The sequence below is a fragment of the Notamacropus eugenii genome, chromosome 2 (genome assembly GCF_028372415.1).
Source record: "Notamacropus eugenii isolate mMacEug1 chromosome 2, mMacEug1.pri_v2, whole genome shotgun sequence".
Taxonomy (NCBI): domain Eukaryota; kingdom Metazoa; phylum Chordata; class Mammalia; order Diprotodontia; family Macropodidae; genus Notamacropus; species Notamacropus eugenii.
The window spans coordinates 101,707,029-101,719,806 of record NC_092873.1 but is presented as its reverse complement, the minus strand read 5'-3'; the positions used below and the strand labels follow the sequence as shown (position 1 = coordinate 101,719,806).

General features: G+C 46.6%; 1 long non-coding RNA gene across 1 annotated transcript in view; it reads left to right on the top strand.

The window, feature by feature from the left end:
- Positions 1-12,778, top strand: part of LOC140526118 (uncharacterized) — a 310,915-nt gene that overhangs the window by 173,909 nt on the left and 124,228 nt on the right. The window lies entirely within an intron of this gene.

The following is a 12,778-nucleotide window of genomic DNA, read 5'->3' as shown; positions in this document are numbered from 1 at the left end:
TAAAAATTACTTCTTTATTTTATGGCCATCTAACAGAAATTTATTGTTCTCTTATTATGAATGAAAAAATATTCAGTGAAGGGGTTCATAGTTTTGTTTTGTTTTTTAACCAAACTGCCCACAATGTAGGAAAGTTAAGACTAGATGATCTAAGCCCAGCTCTACCTTTTTTCACTTTTCTTATTGAATTCCTATTCCTACAGCCCCAGGGTCTTGCTCCATATTTGAAATTCATGAATATTGGCAATCCATTAGTGCCCACTTTATCCATCAGATTATTTTCTATTGTCCTTAGGCCCCTCTGATCTGTGTCTGGATAGTTGAGTATTGTTTAGTTGTGTCTGACTTTTCATGACCCCGTTTAGGATTTTCTTGGCAAAGATACTAAAATGTTTTGCCATTACTTTCTCCAGCTCATTTTACAGATGAGGAATCTGAGACATTTGCCTCAGGGTTAAGTGACTTGCCCAGGGTCATAAAGCTGGGCAAGTGTCTGAGGCCAAATTTGAATTCAGGTCTTCACTCTATCCACTGAGTCATCTGGCTGTATCTAGCTTTATATTAGTATTTTATATTGCACATTTTGGGGTCCTACTGTGATTTTATAGATATAGGGAGCTTCTAGAGGGAAGACCCTCCACTTCTAGAGGGAAGACCCACCACTGGATGGGCAGCAGTCTTTGAGAGTTGCTTGAGTGGACTGACAAGTGACTTTTCTAGGGTCATAACCCTTCTATCACAGAAGGAGTACTTGAATACAGCTCTTGCCTGATTCTGAGACCAACTTTCTATCCACTTACTCTACTGCTACCTCTTATATTTCAATTTCTTTCCTAATAAATTGCCCTAATTGTGATGGACTCATTCTAAATTTAGTAATATGTCTCTAATGCTTTAGAAGAAAATGATTCTTATTTGAACGATTTAGGACGAAAAAAGTTTTCCCTTAACCTGGGGCAGGGGTTGGGGGGAATCCCAGATCATTGTAACAAAAATGCTTTTTTTGGCCTCAGGGTAGTTACTAAAACATAGTGTTTATAAAAAAAGCATGGGACTGAGAGGACACAGATGAATACTAGTCCTGGTTCTGCCATGAGTCAAACTGACCTTGGGGAAGTCACTTTTCTTGAGTCACAGTTTCCTTCTGGGTAAAAGAGGGAGTTGGACCAGATGATGTCTAAGGTTTGAACTCTGAACTTCTCTGGTGTTGGGAGAAGCCAAGCATATGTAAATGTTCAGAATGAGAAAGTGAGCAAAATCTCAAACTAGACTCCCTCGCCTCCAACTTTCCCTCCACAAATTCCATTCAGTCCTTTAGGAGTGAAAACCCAGAGGCAAACTCTTCCTACCCCAAAGATTTGGGACTTATCTGGAAGATGGCTGGAGAACGACGAAGCCCAAATTCTTTTTCTCTTCCAAGAGTTGGAAGTGGGCGGGGAGGAGCGTAGGGGGAGGGGAGGAAAGTGGAGAATGGGAGTGGAGGTGGGGGTGAAGCAGAACCTGGAAGAGCTCTGTACCTTGCCCTCGAGGGGCTCACAATCTTGCCCATAAACTAGACAGACCTTGAACTTGGAGCAAAACCCCATTTACTGCAAACTGAAATTCCATCCGCCAGAGAACTTGAATTAGGTGAGGGAGCCAACGTCAACTTCCAAAGCCCCACCCGCCAGTGTCCAGATCTTAACGCCCAACCCCAGTCCCTATCCTTGGTCCCCAAGATAGCCGCTTCTGATTTTTTATCCCCACCTCCTCTTTTCTTATTCCTCCCACGTCTTCTTGCTTCTCAACCTTGCAGAATTTACCATTTAATTTCTGGAAAATCAGTCTTCATGGGTCATGGAGAAAGTGTGTGGGTGGGGGGTCATCACCATCACCTCATACAAAGTTGTGGGGTGTCACGTCTCGCTACCTTTTGCTTCCCTTCCCCTCCTGCTCCCTCACCTCTCCTGGTCTGGAAGCCTTGGCCCATAAGAAAGGGAATTTGACCTGTACAGGCTTCTTTGGCACCCCCGCCCCCCAAACCTAGCTTGCTTTGGGCCTGGGGCTCTGAAGGAAAGGATGAAAACGCAAGTGCTAGGTTGTTAAGGTATTTGAAAATTTTTTTTAAAGGAGAAAAAAAAACTCCGGAGAAAGAAAGTATTTGATGGCTAATAATCTCATTTCAATATAATGGGACTTTCTTCTGCAGAGAGCAAGACAGGTTAAGAGATATAATTATGACTTTGCAAACTCTCTCCCAAGTGCTGGAGACGCGCTGACAGGTCTGCGCCGGGCTGCGCTCGGCTCCGCTCGGCTCCGAGGGGAGACGGCTTTGTCTGGAGCGCCAGTTAAAGAGACAGGATCCCTTTCCCCCCTTCCCCCCTCCACCCCCATCCTCTGCCTGCTTTGCAATTTAACTTGTCAGAATAGAATCATCCCCGCTCCCGGATCCTTGTTTGATTCCCTCACGGAACTGGGGGGGAGGGGCGGGTGCGAGGGATGTGTGTGTGTGTGTGTGTGTGTGTGTGTGTGTGTGTGTGTGTGTGTGTGTGTGTGTGGTGGGGGGCGGGGGGAACAGGAGCAGAGTGAAGTGGGTTGATGTCTCCGAGGTTCCCCCAAGAACAAAAAAGAAAAGGAGCTCAAGATTTGTCCAAGCCTGAAAGAAGGAAGGGTCAAGTCTCTATACAGTTCAAGTGGGTGGAGGTTGGAGCAGTTACAGAACTCAAGCCGGGTAAACACCATTCTCATCCACCGTTAGCCAAAAATGAAACTTAAAAAAAAAAACAAAAACCCACGCAATTCGGCTGCTGTTACTGTTTGCTTGGTCCAAATTCCCTGAATAACTGTCCATTTTTCTCCTCCCGTAGACTCAATAGGTAGAAGCCTAACTAAAAGGGTTGCTTTTTTTTTCTTCTAAAGCCAGACTTTAAAACAACAGCAACTAAACAACAGTGGGGAAAAAATCCACCTAAAATTGGATCTCTATGGAGGATTTCCCCAGCATCCCGGGAGCGCAGGCCAGGAAGAATCCCCTATGGGATTAGTCTAAATGGGCAGAGCGCTCCAGGAGTCAAGAGATTAGGTGCAGGTCGAGGTGAGTCAGGAGTACAGACTTTGTATATCTCAGGAGAGACTTCTCAGTTGGAGAGGCTGCTGGGTAAGTCATAGAGGCCTTGGGTATGGGTGACTGCGCATTATTCTTGAGCAGGTAGAAGCACTCCCAGAGCGAGGGTGTTTATGGAAATGTATAAGTGTTTTAAACATGTAGCCTCGTATTCGTCCTCTCTTCCTTCCCCCACTCTCTTACAGGAGGACTCAACCATCTTCCAATCAATTAAATCCCCAACATGTGAATTTAAATAAAGAGACAGGGAAACAGATACTAAGGTAAAGACCTGGAGGAAAAGAGATGGAGATAAGGAGAGGGAGGGAGAAGAGATGAGAAAAGGAAGAAAAGAGAAGGGAAAGAAAAAAGGCAAGAAGAGGCGAGGAGAGGATAGAGGACGGGTAAGGGAAGAAGAGAGGCATGCAGATTTAGGAGAAAATGAAATGGAGGAAGAGAAATCAATTACTGAAGAACTTTTTCAGAGATCGTACCAGGGCCTTGAGTATAACGTGGCTGTTGTAGCCTACAATTCCTCCCTCTCTCTCTCATTAGAAGGAAGAATGGGAATGGGCTACCTGCCTCACGATGAGTTTCCTCACTTCGTCCTACAAGTAATTAGCAAAGAATTCTGAAAAAAGCCAGGGCAAGTCTCTACTAATTTCCCAGTCGCATCTCAGCGCCCTCCAGACTCACACAAAAAAATCCGGAAAGACAGAAGAATCCAGGCGGATACTGGCCACGTGATTCGCCCTGGGCAGAGGAGGTAGGGGTTAGGAGACCTAGGGACCGCACTCTGGACAAAAGAAGAATGAACTGACCCGGAATCCCAGGGACGGATTAAGCCAAATAGCCGAGTCTGGCGCTGACGCGATTAGCAAACGATTCTAGGCTAAATTTAAAAGGTTTTATTGGATTCTTTCAATTGCAAACCCAGTCTAGTCTGACTTACTCCCTCCCCGCACTATTATCCCCATCTCTCGTCTGCATATAAATCACACCTGGTTGTGCGTGGCACTTTCCCTGGTCGTACTTGTGCAACACCACAAACTGGTCAAACAAGACTATCTTAAGTTGGAGGTAATGCCGCTGCTTTTTTGCAGAGAAGGAAAGACACTGCTAGGAATTTTCTTTGGGGGTGAGGATTTAGATCTGCATAGTTTCACTAATATTCTCCTATGGTGAAAGTAGTGGGACTCTCCTCGCCTCTACCTTGTGATCTCCCCCTCACCTAGTGCGGACCATGGGACCTGGGTTACAGGTGCATTTCCCGGTCTCAGGACTAGCGGGAGATGAGTGGACCGTTGGCGGCTTGGAGGAATAGAACCTTTTGATCTGGCTCGAGTAACTGGACGAACACAGAGTCTGTTTTACTCACAACCGCATCTCTGTACTGATTCATTGACTGTATTCCCTCCATCCCCCTTTCCATCCCCGAGGAATACTGGTCAGGAAGTACGCAGGGGTCCCAAGCACACATCCCCAAAATTTACTGCATAGTTGCGGGAAGGAGGATAGGGCTTGAGGGGCTCAGTTCTGCAGGTATCTGCATCCAGAGGAGTAAGATTCCAGATCTCCTCCCTCCTCCTCCAAGCTCCGTCCTGTTTGGGAGTATGTATTTTCCTGGATGAGGTCCTGGTTACTCTTAAAGGTGAGAGAAGTGGGGAGACCCAGCCTTGGTCCTGGGATAGCTCGGTAAACAAAGACTTGAACTCCAAGTGGGAGATGAGGGATGATGAGAGTGAGTGAGTGAGTGAGTGTGTGTGTGTGTGTGTGTGTGTGTGTGTGTGTGTGTGTGTGTGTAAAACGCTTTGCGTAGGGGCCACCTGTCCAGGGGAGGCGTTTGAGTGTGATTTTAAGTCAAGCGCGTGCTCAAACGTGTGTATGTTTGCCAGTGTGTGTAATTCTAAGCTCCTGCCTTAATGGACGTGTGTTCGCACAACTGCGAAATATGCACAGTTGTAAGGAAAGATTTAAGTTAAAAAAAGATGGGAGAGGGGAGGAAAACAGGAGAGTCAAATAGGTTGACACACTTCAAGAGTGAGACATAGAGACTGGAGAGAGAGACGGACAGAGACACACAGACACACAGAGAGACGCAGAGACAGGAGTCAGACATAAAGACAGAATGAACGATGAAGCTGCCAATGCCAGGTTTTAGAGACTTTGTGCGCGTGGCCTAACCGCGTGCCCCGGATGGGGGCCTCTAGGGTCCGAGTCCCTGCGGGGAAGAGGGGGTCGCCGGGTGGAGTCAGGGAGGAGCCACAGGACGCTGCTAGCGAGGTCAGGGGGGAAGGGGCACCCAGAGGGCAGCGGCTTGGAAAGCCTGTTCGGCCGGCTCAGGTTACCGTGGGCCTTCCCCGGGAGTCGCAGCCTCCACCTCCCTCCCACCCCCAGCCCCAGGGAGAGGGGCCGGGGATGGGCTAGGGGCTCGTCCCCACTCCCCACCCCTCACCCCCACCCCCCACTGTTTGCATTTCTCTAGCAGGCTGTGGGGCTCAGGTTGAAAGGAATCGCCTTCATTTGGAACTCTGTTTATTTTTCTTAACTAACCGGCGCAGACTGACGACCCTGTAGAGCACCGGAGGCCGGCAGGGGCCGAGTTCGGGCCAGGCGGGAGTGATGGGGGGGGGGGGGGCATCTCCACCCCCTCCCCAACCCCTGGAGAAGGGGGGAAGTCACAAGACAACTAGGAGTTTCTCTCAGTTCCTCACCTAGACTCTCCTTAGTCCCCTAATCCCATGACTTCATCTGTGGCCTGCTCGCACCCGGAAAATGCATTCGTTTCAGAGTTTCTGGACTTCTGGGTTCCATGGACTATGCGCCCAGCTTTTGGGGTCTTGCCTTCCTCCTTCCCTGCTCCGGTTTTGTCAGCTGTACACCCTTAAAGTGGGCTGTGATGAAAAGGCTCTTTTACTCATTTTACCGGCCTGGGGTGGGTGAAACTGATGAAACCCGTAGGTGCCTGGGCTTTGAGAAGACAGCCAAGGGCCCGAGAGATGCAGGTGGGGGTGCAAGTTTTCAGGCGTAGTCAGCTCAACCTGACACAGGCAGGGACCCCAGGGCCACTTGGATGTAGGGATAGGAAGGAGGAGGGGTATTTCTTGCATGTTTTGACATGGCATGAATAAAATTCAAATGATATTCACAGAAATACTCAAATTATCAGCTATTCTTAGGGAGTCAAGAGCTCAGCATTATTTGCAATAGTGTGGCAAAGCCAATGAGAATTCAGACCATACGGTCCTCGGCAGCCCACAGGCCTCGTGTGTGAGAGAGAGAGGGAGGGAGGGAGTGAGAGAGAGAGAGAGAGAGAGAGAGAGAGAGAGAGAGAGAAGAGGAGAGGGAAAGGGAGAGAGAGAGAGAGAAAGGGAGAGAGAGAGGAGAGGAGAGAGAGAGAGAAAAAGAGAGAGAGGGAGAGAGAGAGAGAGGAGAGAGAGAGAGGGAGGGAGAGAGAGAGAAGGAGGGAGAGAGAGAGAAAGTGAGAGAGAGAGAGAGAGGGAGAGGGAGAGAGAGGAAGGGAGAGAGAGCGAGAGAGGGAGAGAGAGAAGAGGAGAGAGAAAGAGAGAGAGAGGAAAGAACACTTGCCTGTCTCTGGGTGTATTCCAGTGAGGTTTGGTCTCTCCTGAAATTCATGAATGTGTATAGGAGAGTTTGTATGTCTGTGTTTTTGAGAGAATGTTTGTCTAGAGTTGTCTGCCATATTTATGTCCTTGTGAGTTTGTGTGTCAGAAATGTGCTTGTCTGAGTTTGTCTCCCTGCATTTGTGTGGGATGGGCTGTGTGTGTGAGAGAGAATGTGTGACTGTGTGAGTGAGAAAGTCTGTGTGTATGTGTGTGTCAGCGTGTGTGTCTCTGCTGGAATGTATGTACCCGGGCGGGTGTGCTCGCCTGTCATGAAAATGAGGTCAGGGAAGGTCGTTCCGCTCTACCGTATAAATCAAGGAGGAAAGGAGAATGGAAGTGAGAGACATTCCCAGGAGACCTGAGGGAGAGAGATGGAGCAGGGAGCAGGAGACACAGAGGAGAGAGGGAGGGGGAAGAGAGAGACAAAAAGAGGGGAGGGAAGGAGAGAGAAAGAGAGGGAGGGATGTTGAGAGAGAGAGAGAGGAGAGAGAGAGAGAGAGTGAGAGAGAGAGAGAAAGAGAGAGAGAGAAAGAGAGAGAGAGAGAGGGAGGAGTGTGTTGTGAGGACATTAGATGAAACTCGGTAGAAATCCCTCAGTTTTTGCCTACTAAATTCCGTATCCCAGTTTCTTGGGGTCACTGCATATTGATTTACCCTATTACCTGTCTCCCTCCTATCCCTTTAGGGAAAAGTAGGGAAAATAAGAGTCCTCAGATTGAAACATTATTCCCACCCCCCAAAACCAAACCAAACCAAACCACCACCAACACCCTTCAAAACACCATTCCATGTAAGTACTGCTTTCTTTCTTTGGTTAATATTTCCTTATTACAGTCACTCTCTGAGGAGAATTTGCAATAGTTAAACTTCTTGACACATCTATCACTCCCCCCCTCCCCACAGTTACAAACACATTCACAATCACACTTTTTACACACTAGAACACCTCTCTCCGTCACTGTGAGTCAGGAGCTCCCCACTGGTGACCTGGATTATAACACCTCAGTCTTCTTCCCATGTCCTCTCCCCTTCCCCTTCATTCTGGAACCCTCCTCCACCATTCTTCTTTCTGCCCACTATATCCCCCCCCCCCCATTCCCCCTTTCACATACGCACACTTGGCCTCTTCATTTTCTTTCTTTTGCCTGTTCACCTCATCCACATCACATTCATCTCCCCATCAGGGAGTCCAGATTTCTAACTCTCTATACTCTGGCACACTCTCTCTCCTCCCCTCCTCTCTCCTGTTTTCTCCCTTTCTCTCCCCCTTTTTACCCTCCTCTCCACTCCAGGGGTGCCACAGGTTAGACTCTGCCCTTTCTCGTGGTATAATTTGCAAATCTTACCAAGAACAAGCTGAGCTCCTAGCCCCAATCCCACCTCAAAATGAACAGTTGAGCAGGAATTAAAGCTGTTCATTGTACAGGATGGTCTCAAAGACCTTGGGATAGAGGGATTGAGGAGGAACCACCCCAGGAGATCAATTCTTCTGCCTCTTCCTAATGTCCCCCTTCAACCCCCTCCCATGAAGATGAAGCAGGGAAGGCCTTTGGTAACTGGAGGTCTCTCTTCGTTGTAGCATGGCCTCTACCATCACTTAATCTCTCTGAGTCTCAGTTTTTTCATTTGTAAAATGAAGTCTCTTTTAAATAAGGTCTCTTTCCATGACTCGATCAATTCAGTGATTCCCATCTTTGTATTTTGAGTTTCCCAGTGTCAGTGGAAGGTGGGTAGGAGTTTGGGGTCAACTCTTAGAGATCCAGAGAACCCCTTTCTGCCTGTACTTAAACTGGGTTGCCTCTTTGCTCTGATGAAATTAAAGGTCTGCCTGGCTCTATCTCTGGGGCCCCTGAATACATAGATAATAAATGGATGGGAAAGGGGGGGGTATATCCTTGAGGCCCCAGTGCCTAAGACTATCTTGACTCAGCCCTTGCCCTTAGACTCAGGGTATTTGAACCTTTTTTTATTTTATAGACTCCTTTGGCAGTCTGGTAAAACCAGTGAACCTCTTCTCAGAATAATTTTAACTGCATTAAAATAAAATACATAAATTTATAAAAGCAATTGATTATATTGAAGTTCAGCTAATCCCAGACCCCAGGTTAAGAGCCTTTACTCTTGGTCTTGTTGGTTTAGTTCCCTACTGACTTTAGGAGGCTCTGCATCCAGCCTCCTTCACCCAAGACTGTTCCTTTCCAGGGCATAGGTCTGGAACTATTTTTTGTCAATTAAACCTCCCATTGAGGGTCAATGTACATGGATATCTTATTCCTCCTCCTAATTCCCATCTAATAAATTTGAAACACAAACCAAGGGTCCAGAGCATCCCTAGGGAAAGTTTACAAGACTCCCCACTTTGGGCTGATCCCAATTTGGTATTTAGGGGTAGGGAGAATTAGTTGATTCAAGGCTGTGCAGAGAGGATTGGTAAGTAAAGCCCCTGCCCTGTCCAACTCCCAACATGACCTGGAAAGAAGAGAGGCTAGAAGGGTTCAAGGTTAGGGATTAGGCTCATAACTTCCTCTTTCCTTCTGTATATCTACCTTTTGCCACAACTGTTTGTCCTCCCTCCATTGCCTCTGAGCCTAAACTGTGTGTTTGTGTGTGTGTGTGTGTGTGTGTGTGTGTGTGTAATTGTGAGCACATGTATGCTAGAAGTCCAGAGCCATAGCTCTGTTCTTATTCTCATAACTACCCCACAGTGTGGTGGAAGTTGAGCTCCCGGCAGTCTGACAGGTCACTGTGGTCCCATACCACCCCTGTGTGGCCCACGAGGGCACTACAGGCAAGGGGATTGAGCCAAATAGCTGATAGAGGCCAGCAGAGAAGCCTTTGAATGTTAACAGAACCAAATCAGAGGCCCTCTGTGACCTCTTACTTCACCTACTACACCATTAGATTTGCCATCCAATCCCTTCCAACTGTGACATTGAGTTTCAGAATCTGTTGCAGGGGTAAAGCAAAACAAAACAAAACTTCTTTTCTAGCCCCCCTTTTGCTCAGCTCTGTTCACTGCAACAAACAGTGAGTGCAGATGAGAATTTTGGATCCCTAATTTGCCCAGCCTATCATATGACCCCAAACTGATGGTTTCTTTTCCCTCTTTGAGTTTCAGTTCACACCCCCCACCCCCGAATAATAACAATTTACACTTATGTGGTGCTTTTATGTGATTTTTTAAATTTGCTTTGGAATCAGAAGTCTTAGAAGTCTTCCAAAGCCAGTGTTGCCATTGACTACTTTGAGATTTGAGGTGTCAGTCACCATCTGTGAGCCTCAGTTCCTCCTCTCTACATTGAAAGGGATGACTTCTTGGGTCCTTTCCAATCTTCATTTATGATCATATCACTAGCAAAAGGCATGGTAAAGAGTCCCATATCCATTATTTTATGTGAGAGGGTCAGCGTCTCATGATGGATAAGGGCTAGGCTTAGAGTCAGGAACACCAGCCTCCATTAGCAGAGAGAGGGCTAGCCTTAGAGCCAAGAAGAACATGCCATAGCAACAGAAGGCTGTCCTTAGAGTCTCTTTTCTGTCACACCAGATAGTGACTGGTTGACCTTAGAGTCAAGAAGACTGGCCTCCCATAGAGGACAGAGATCTTCCTCTGACAGAAATGCTGGGTGTGTGTGACCATAGTCATGTCACTTAACCTTTCTGTGCACAGACAGATCTCTATGACTATTAGGCTCTGCATTGGTGAGAATTCTCTGGTGAAATTTACTTTCTGAATGGATGAAATCATAGATCTGGATAAAAAGTCATGCCTAACCTCATTTAATCCCTATAGTACTGGATAAGGCAGGCAGGGAAGAGAATATTACCCCATCATGCAGATGAGGAAAGTAAGGCTCAGTAGGTTAAGAGATTTGTTCAAGTTAGGAAGCAGCTTAGGTAGGTTTTGAACGAAGAGGCAGAGGTGGCACTAGAACTCTGTACCTGAGTTAACCTTCCTCCATCACCTTCTCCCTATCCCCCAACTCAGAAACACCAGGAGAGGTATCTTGGAAAGTTTTTCCAGGTTCCAAATTATGCTTATTAGAAAAGTCTCCAGGGATGACTGAAGTGATCTTATACTTGCAGCAGCTATGGCTGGGGGGTGGTTTTGAGGTGAGATGAGGAGCCTGGACTCATCCAGATGGAGGGTCAAACCAATGATGATCTCTTACAGCTGAGATTTGTTCCTGGAAGTTACAGTGCTGAAGACAGCAGCAATTTCTGATACTCTGCTGTCCCCTTGCGGTGATCAGTACCCCTACATCAGAGTCACACTCCCAAGTAAAGCCTACGATGGCGTGGTGGCTCCTTTGCTATTCCAGGCTCTCATTCTCATCTGGAAGTAGGGTCTTTCTTTGAATTGATGCTATCACAGCTCCTAATCTCAAACCTAGAAGAGGTTCTGGGAAGCTGGATATGGATTTTATGGGATTTTCTGTTTGCAGAACATCCAATCCTATCCAATCCAATCCAGCCCAATAAACATTTATTAAGTGCCTACTATGTTCCAAACCCTGGGGATGCAATTAATAAAAAGAAACACAGTCCCTACCCACAAGGAGCCTGGTTGTTATCCTTTGTACTTGAAGAGGACCAAAATGATATCACCACGTTGGGGTCAGCGTACAGAGTGTCCAACTGTGGCTGATCAGATCAATACGAGCTCAGAAGGCTCTACTGTACGTTAGGCAAGGAGCTTTCAGACTAGTTGAAGAAATAAAAAAAATATGAAAATATATAAAAATATATGAAAAAATAGCCACAATACTAAATTTAAATATTAAATGTTATAGATAGTAGATGCCAAGGGAACTTAAAAAAGGAATAGAGACCTTTGGGTTAAAAGTCATCAGGGAAGGCTTCCTGGAGGAGGTAAAGCAATGTGGGCTCTGGAGAATGGCCAGGATTTGGAGACCAAGAGAAAGGCAAAGATGATATGGGGATGTGGTGTGGAGAATGTCATGAATACTGATGGGAACATAGCATCTAAGGAGTATTCAGGGGACAGATAGAATCACAGTATCTCAGGATTGAAAGAATGTTTGTTGTGTACCTCTTACAACTTGTACCTGAACGCAAATCCCTTCTACATCATATCCAACCAGTTCACAAATTCACTCTCTGAGCCCAATTCTTCCTTGGTTCCCAATTCTTCTCAATTCCCTTTGACTGAATCCAAACTTCACAGAATATATCCCCTTAATAAAAGGATTTGTTTTGTAAAACTTGAACTTGATCAAAAGGCTGCACCCAAGGACCTAGAAGGCCATGTGTGGCTTTGAGGCCACAGGTTTCCCACCCCTGGTCTAGAGGCTTTATTTCTGAAAAAGTGTTAGGGACATAAATACAGGCAAAAAGAAATAGAACTCCTGCCTGTAAGGAGCTTAAATTTGAATGGGGGAAGACATCATATAAAAGGGAGATGAAAAATGGGGCTGGGAGGTAGTGGGAAGGGAGGAAGGCACTAGTGTGGGGGTCATGGTGACAAAATCTGAGAAAGATGGAGGATTTGTTTAGGCTCTTTTTCAAAGTGGAAGTTCCAGGAAGAATTCCTCAATGGGAGGAGGCCTTGGGAGTAAAGGGAAAAGACTACTGAGGCATGATGGTAAAGTCCAGAGAAAGAATCATATAGAACCTCAGAGCCGGGAGGGACCTCACAGGTCATCTTATGTAACTTGTATCTGAAACAGAAGTGGCCTCTACAATATTTTGGAAAAGTGGTCATCTCTCATCCAGAATCCACCTGAGGAGCTCCAATGAGCAGCATTCTTCACTCCTTCCTCACCTTGTGCTGGGTGAAAATGCTTGTGGATTCTCTATAGAATATCACTACACGCTTTCTCCCACCTGCTCTTGTAAGTCTACCCTTGGCCCAGAACCTTAGATTCGCTAGCAGTAAAAACTGGTGTTTCAGGAAAATGCAATAGAAACAGAGGAGCACATTTGTTCCCTATATCTGGAATACTCTGGTTAGGAAGGACCAGTGTCCCAGGGGACTGTGAGTGTGAGTGGTGGAGCAGGGCTGAGTAGAAGACATGCTGTTGTTGTATTGACACATCTTTTTTTTTTA